The following is a 7,671-nucleotide window of genomic DNA, read 5'->3' as shown; positions in this document are numbered from 1 at the left end:
TGGGATTACAAATGACTGTCATCATACCCAGATATAGCAACAGTATCTCTTGATAAAGTAATCTCTGGGGAAATTCGAATAATGCTCTATCAAAGCACCTTGGAATTACACAAAAAAAATTGAACAAAATCAAAATAAAATAAACCAATCACAAAACATGTCTTGACTATGCTTGAAGATCTAAAGTAATGAATTCAAACACCACAGAATTGGGTGTGGACACCCAAGGGCAAGGAGACCTGAGGAGTAGAACAACTCTTGAATGTCGGTACACTATCTGATCCTTAATCTGAAATGGGTGGTTAGAGGCTGGGCAGTGGTGACAAGTGCCTTTAATCCCAGCACTGGGAAGGCAGAGGCAGGCGGATCTCTGTGAGTTCGAGACCAGCCCGGTCTACAAGAGCTAGTTCCAGAACAGCCTCTAAAGTCACAGAGAAACCCTGTCTCAAAAAACAAAAACAAACAAATAAACAAATTATAAAATCTGGCAGTGGTGGTGCATGCCTTTAATCCCAGCACTCAGGAGGCAGAGGCAGGTGGATCTCTGTGAATTCAAGACCAGCCTGTTCTACAAGAGCTAGTTCAAGGACAGCCTCTAAAGCCACAGAGAAACCCTGTCTCAAAGCGCCCCCCCCCCCCGCAAAAAAAAGGAAGAAAGGAAGAAATGAGTGGTTAGCAGCCTTTGGAAATGACTTTGGCTGGGTTTGATGTGTTAACATTGACGAGGAATTGTGCATGGGTGCTCATGAGAGGTTTTGTTTAGCAGTTTTCTTGCAATGCCTTTGTCTGGCATTGGTATTTGGGTAATGATGCCTCCATAGAACATTTTCCAGAAATGAGAAGCGGAAAGAATATTTGCTGCCTCCCCCAAGAAGGCCAGACTTGTCCACCAAGATACTGAGCTGTTTCGTGAACTGGATTTTAAGCAATGACCTCTTGGTCCAGTGTCTTCCACTGTAACAGATGTACTACTCTGGGAAAGTACTCTGTACTTTCCCCACCTTAGTGAGGGAAAGACTGCTGAATGAATAGGAAATCTTGAAGATTCCCAGTAGGGAGCAGAGGGGAGGAAAGGAGAAGAAAACCAACGAAATAAACAGTAATTCCAGGTGACAGCATGCTTCCTGCTTTTCTGTACTTTTCACAAAACAGAGCAAATGCACTTTTCCTCCCAGATCTGTGTCACTAAACTTTTTTCAGGAGGCACATTCAGGGTGGGGGTGGGAGTAGGGAACAAGACTCACCTAGTACCAATTTAATCCATGATTTGGGAGGGCTTTCTCTAAGCAAATAGAGAATACTTCAGAGTGAAAGGCTTTTGGGTCCCTCTGCCTTCTACTTTCTCCCTCCAGACAGTGGAAAGGATGAAGACTAAAAGGAGGGGGTGAGATACTCAATTTTTTAATTTTAATTTTTATTTTTTGTTCTTTTTGAGACAGGGTTTCTCTGTATTGTTTTGGAGCCTGTCCTGGAACTAGCTCTGTAGACCAGGCTGGCCTTGAACTCACAGAGATCTGCCTGTCTCTGCCTCTGGAGTGCTGGGATTAAAGATGTGTACCTCCAACGCCCACCCTGAGATACTCAATTTTAACCTACCAAGCCTTCAAAGGAGTTTTCCTTTTTTAGGTGGAAAGTTTGCATCCACTTCTACTTTACTCTGATATTCTCAGAGGGGTCAACTACAGCGATTCCAGCCTCTGCCTGGAAGGTAGAAGTGAAATACACACACACACACAAACACACACACAAACACACACACACACACACACACACACACACACACACACACCTGTATCTCCTTTTCCTCTCCTGCCTCACCTGCCTTTGGCTTCTTTCTTTCAGGGATGCTCAGGGACCAACTTCTCTCAAAAGCCCCTAAGGATGTCAAGGCTTAGAGGCAGCATAGTTGCATACTTGAATCGATTTGCACCAGACTGGCATCTGAGCCACAGCAGGGCCACTGGAGCTGACTATTCCTCTGTTGCTATAGTGGAGAGAGGTGTTGGACTTGGAAGCCCAGCATCCCTGTGGTGTTGACTGTATTGCACTGGCATCTGACAAGAAGGTGCCTGCCCGCAGAGGGCAGCAGAACATCCCCTGATTCTCAGAGTATCCCCTGGAACTAGTCAGAAATCAGTATGAGAATTCAGCCAAAGCCAGACTGGTGACTCCCCCCATACACACACAAAAATACACACAGGTTCTTACCACCTGGAACAGGAGAGCTGCCATATTCTTTTCTTGGGTACATGCTGCTTGCCAGGCTTCTTATTTAATCCTTGAGGTAGCTGAAGCAGGAGAACAGCATGTTCCAGGCCTTTAATATCAATACGCAGGAGACAGAGACAGGAAGATCTTTATGAGTTTGAGGCCAGCCTGGTCTACAGAGTAAGTTCTAGGCCAGCCAGGGCTACACAGAGAAACCCTGTTTCAAAGAACCAAACCAAACCAAAAAGTCTGGAGTTGTGGCTCTGTGGTAGAGTCCCACAAATAGCAAAAGGAAAGCCCAGTGACAACAGCAAGGACAAAGCCTCTTGTAAGGTGAGTGTGAGTCTTTTTTCATGGTTCATGGACTGGGGTGGGAGAAGACCAGTGCTTGGGATCCAGGAGGGTGTGATGCTGAAGACAGGAAGTTCTGCTGTACCACATTGCCTGTCCAGACAGTATATATTTGGGAGGAAAGGGATTGCACAGCCTTGAGCTGTAGCTGCTGTTCAAGGAAAGCCTACTGCTTTATCTGAATGAGGGCAGGCAGATTTAGGGTTAAGACATCACTGCACACAGGTGGAAAGCAGATAAAAATAACAGAAATAAATGCACTGGTCCTGGCTGTGTGGTGGTGGTGCACACTTTTAATCCCAGCACCAGGGAGGCAAAGGCAGGTGGATCTCTGTGGATTGGAGGCCAGCCTGGTCTATAGAGCAAGTTCCATGACAGCCAGAGCTACACATAGAGAAACAAATCCCTGTCTTAACCCCCCACAAAAATGCATTTGCTCCCAAGAAAAAAATGAATTGCTCCAAAGATTTCTAGGCCCATTTCTGAGATTCAAGTGTATTTGACATTTTTGTGTGTTTCTGTTGTGTGGCTGGCTGTACAGACCTCACTAGCCCGTGTCTGTGTGGGAGTGGCATGGGTGTGTTCCAGTGCTCACAAACCCAGGAACATATATATGTCAATGCAATACCATTACAGCAGCCATGCTACCACCAACTTTGGGTTTTTATTGTTCTCTCTTTAGGGATTTTTGTTTTGTTTTGGTTTGGTTTGGTTTTTCAAGACAGTGTTTCTCTGTGTAGCCCTGCCTGTTTCGGAACTCACTCTGTAGAACAAGTTGGCCTCTGCTTCCCAAGTGCTGAGATTAAAGACACATGCCACCATTGCCCTGCTTTCCTTTATTTGTTGTTGTCATTTCTTGTTTTTAGTTTTTTGAGGGTTTTTAGGGTTTCTCTGTGTACTCCTCACTGTCCTGGAACTCACTCTGTAGATCAGGCTGGCCTCAAACTCAGAGAACCACCTGCCTCTGCCTCCCGAGTGCTGGAATTAAAGACATGTGCCACCACTGCCTAGCCAAGCTTGTTCTTAATAGGTATACCCTTGTCTAACACAACAGGCTTTCAGAATGTAGACACTGATATAGTTGAGGTTATTGTACTGAAATTGTCAGTCTCAAAAACTGCAGTTACTCTGGAATGATAGAGATGTTTTGAGGCATTTCACATAATAATGTATGCCTCTGTTAATTTTTAGCACACATGCTTCTGATTTTTGTTGAAAGCTGTATTTTATTCAGTACTGAAAAGTTCAGGCTTTGATGCTGATTGGCTCTACCTCCTTAAGAGACAGACTACCCCCCCCCCCCCCCCCCCCCCCCCCCCCCCCCCCCCCCCCCCGCCCGACAGTCGGGCACGCACAGGAAAACTTGCTAAGTCATCGCCATGTCACCCGCCATGCATTACGGCCTGCTGAGGATTTTGGACATGCGTGGAACCTCAGTGCGAGCATGCGCAATCTTCCCTTTAAAAAGCTCCAACTTCTCTCTCTGCTTCCTCTCTCTTTATGCCGCTCTCTCTCTGCTTCCTCTCTTTACTCTCTCCCCTCTCTCTTCTTTGCTCTCTCTCACCTATGCGCTTTCTCTGCCTCTATGGCTACCGGCCATGGCGGTCAGCCATTACCCCTGTTCTCTTCTCTTAGTCTCCCTGCTCTGCTGGGCCATATAATAAACTAGTCAACATGTCTCATCTTGCAGCTGTCTCTTTTCCTCTTTTTAAATAAAAACATAGCAAGTACAGTACAGACATGTCCTTTCTACATGTGGGAAAGTTCATAAGAATTTTCACTTTCTGTATTTCTTTTTTTGTTTGTTTGTTTTGTTTTGTTTTTCGAGACAGGGTTTCTCTGTGTAGCTTTGGAACCTATCCTGGCACTCTCTGTAGATCAAGCTGGCCTCAAACTCACAGAGATCCGTCTGCCTCTGCCCCCCAAGTGCTGGGATTAAAGGCTTGAGCCATCACTGCCCAGCCAGACTTTCTGTATTTCAATGAACCAGAAACATAGTTACTTGATGCTTTGGGAGTTATCTGAATGCTAAGGATATCAATTATACTTATGTTAGGAGGACCCCATGTCCCTCTTTTTTGTTTGTTTGTTTGTTTTTTTGTTTGTTTTACGAGACAGGGTCTCTCTGTGTAGCTTTGGAGCCTATCCTGGCACTCACTCTGGAGACCATGCTGGCCTGGAACTCATAGAGATCTGCCTGCCTCTGCCTCCTGAGTGCTGGGATTAAAGGCGTGTTCGACCAACACCCAGCCCCCATGTCCCTCTTGAGCTACAATCAAATACTTTGTTTTTGTTTGGTTGTTTGGTTGGTTAATTGGTTAGCCACAGAGTAGTCATTTCAAAACACAAAAGTGGAAAATGTTTCTCTGTGTACCCCTGGTTGTCCTAGAACTCATTCTATAGATCAGGCTGGGTTGGAACTCATAGAGATTCACATGCTTCTGCCTCCCAAGTGCTAGGATTAAATGCTGGCTAGAAATAAGCCAAGCTAAGGCCAGGCATTCATAAGAAAGAATAAGCCTCCATGTGTGTATTTGGAAGCTGGAATGCAGGCCCCCCCAAAAGCAAAAGAGCAAAAAGAGTAAAAGCAACCACCAGGTGTTGGTGGTGCATGCCTTTAATTTCAGCAGGTCTCTGTGAGTTGGAGGCCAAGTTGGTCTCCAGAGCGAGTTCCAGGACAAGCTCCAAAGCTACACAGAGAAACCCTGTCCCAAGACAGGAGGTGGTGGCTCATGCCTTTAGTCCCAGCACTTGGGAGGCAAAGGCAGGTGGATCTCTCAGTTCGAAACCAGCCTGGTCTACAAGAGCTAGTTCTAGGACAGTCTCCAAAGCCACAGAGAAACCCTGTCTCAGCAGAGATGGCTGCTTTTCCAGAGGAGAGTTCCTGAGTTCAGTTCCCAGCAACCACATGGTGGCTCACAACCACCTGTAATGAGATCTGGTGTCCTCTTCTGGCCTGCAGGCATACATGCAGACAGAATACTGTATACGCAAAAAATAGATCTTAAAAAAAGCAACCAACAACTGTTGGTTCCACGGGATCTAACACCTTCTGTTATTTGAAGGTTCTCATACATGTGTTAACACCCACACAGACTCACATACATACATACATACATAAACATAAGATAAAAAATAAAATAAAATTAACTTTAAAAAGCCTAAACAGGGCAATCCTTTAGTGATACTTGCTGGCACTGTAAGTTGAATCCTAGAAGTGTGACCAAAGGGTCAGCTACACTCCTTGGGAAAGTCATGTGACAATTCAGGGGTCACCCCAATTTCAGCCTGACCGATCACTCCTTAACAGCACTCCTATAGAGTCAAAATAAAGGACATCAGTGGTCAACGGAGGCCAGATGCCCACCCTGCCCTATCTCACTGTCAGTTGTTTGGTCAGAAACTGAACAAGCATGTCACACAAAGAACAGAAATACATGCCATAGTAAAGAGAGACTAGGAGAAACAAATGACAGAGTGGCTTGCCAGAGACCTGCTTTGGTGGAGGGGGATGTGGGCGATGACACCATGGGACAGGACAGGAGGACACAAACATGATGTAAGGGTGAATCCAGATGACTGCCAGGAACATTTAATTGTAAAAACACTATACTTTTTTTTTTTTTTTTTTTCCGAGACAGGGTTTCTCTTTTCCCACTGTACTGTAACCAATCTGATTTCTCTGCATTTATTAACTCAACACTTGCCCTTAATGGCCTCAGGCTCTGGATCTGAACTATAGGCATTTTAACCTTGGGATCAGGTGTGTCTAGTAAATCTGTTCATGGTGTAGTTGGGAGGGTACATTGGAAGTTCTGATTCAGCTGTGGCAAGTTTTGTTTTTTTTTCTAAAGAATTATTTTGTTTAGAGAGGCTATTATTGCACACATTTTTTGTTGTTGTTGCTGTTTGTTTTTCGAGACAGGGTTTCTTTGTGACTTTGGAGGCTGTCCTGGAACTAGCTCTTGTAGCCCAGACTGGTCTCAAAGTCACAGAAATCCACCTGCCTCTGCCTTCTGAGTGCTGGAATTAAAGGTGTGAGCCACCAACGCCCGGCCATGATTCTCAATATTAATGCCTTTCCCTTTAGGAAATTTTGTGAGGGCTTTGGTAAAGGATAAAAAATGTGTCCCCAAGCGGTGGTGGCACACGCCTTTAATCCTAGCACTCAGGAGGCAGAGGTAGGAGGATCTCTGTGAGTTCGAGGCTAACTTGGCCTACAGAGCGAGTTCCAGGACAGCCTCCAAAGCCACAGAGAAATTCTGTCTCGGAAAAAAGACAGAGAGAGAGAGAGAGAGAGAGAGAGAGAGAGAGAGAGAGAGAGAATCATTAAACATGAAAGGTACAGAAGTTAGTCTGCAATGTTGAAAAGTTCCAACTTTGTCAAGCAGCAGTAGTCACCATTCGGTCCACACCAGTGGCCACTTATATTTTCCACTCTTCAAGTAATTTATTATTGTGTACAGCACAGGACTGAAGGAACCAGCCCCCTGCTTTAGGCAGCCCCCTGCTTTAGCAGCCACGACAGGCTACAGAAAGACATGTAGGCCTTTGCAGCACATGTCTGACCTTGCTGGGCCTGCCCTGGTCGCTAGGAGGTCAGATACCCTCCACATGGCAAGGAACCAATCAGGAGTTAGCTGACGGGCTCTGGGCATGCTTTACAGCACTTTACGGTAAAAGTGGCAGAGCAGAGCATAAGCAACCGCCCTGGGAAAGCCTATAGACCATAGCAACCAGCTGACCAATCAACACAGGACAGGTTGTCCAAGCCTGGATTACCAATCCTGAGACTAGACACTCCCCTTACACTACCCAGTATCCCCCCCTCCCTTGTGTTTCCCTTGGGTCCTTCTCCAGTCACCCACTTCGATGAATGGTTGGAGGGCCGGAGCCAATGGGGTTAGCTCGTTAAACAACTATAATAAAAGACTCTTCGCTTTTGCATCAAAATGGGTCTCTTGGTGATTTGGGGAGTTCCAGAATTTGAGCACAGCAGGATGAGTGGATCAACTTAGGTAGTCTCGTGCCTGAGAGTAATTTATGTATTCACTATTGAGACAGTCCTGGCTGTCCTGGAGCTCACTATGTAGAACAGGATGGGCCTGGACT

The sequence above is a fragment of the Cricetulus griseus genome, chromosome 4, assembly GCF_003668045.3.
Source record: "Cricetulus griseus strain 17A/GY chromosome 4, alternate assembly CriGri-PICRH-1.0, whole genome shotgun sequence".
In the NCBI taxonomy this organism is placed as follows: domain Eukaryota; kingdom Metazoa; phylum Chordata; class Mammalia; order Rodentia; family Cricetidae; genus Cricetulus; species Cricetulus griseus.
Note: the sequence above shows the minus strand (reverse complement) of the source record.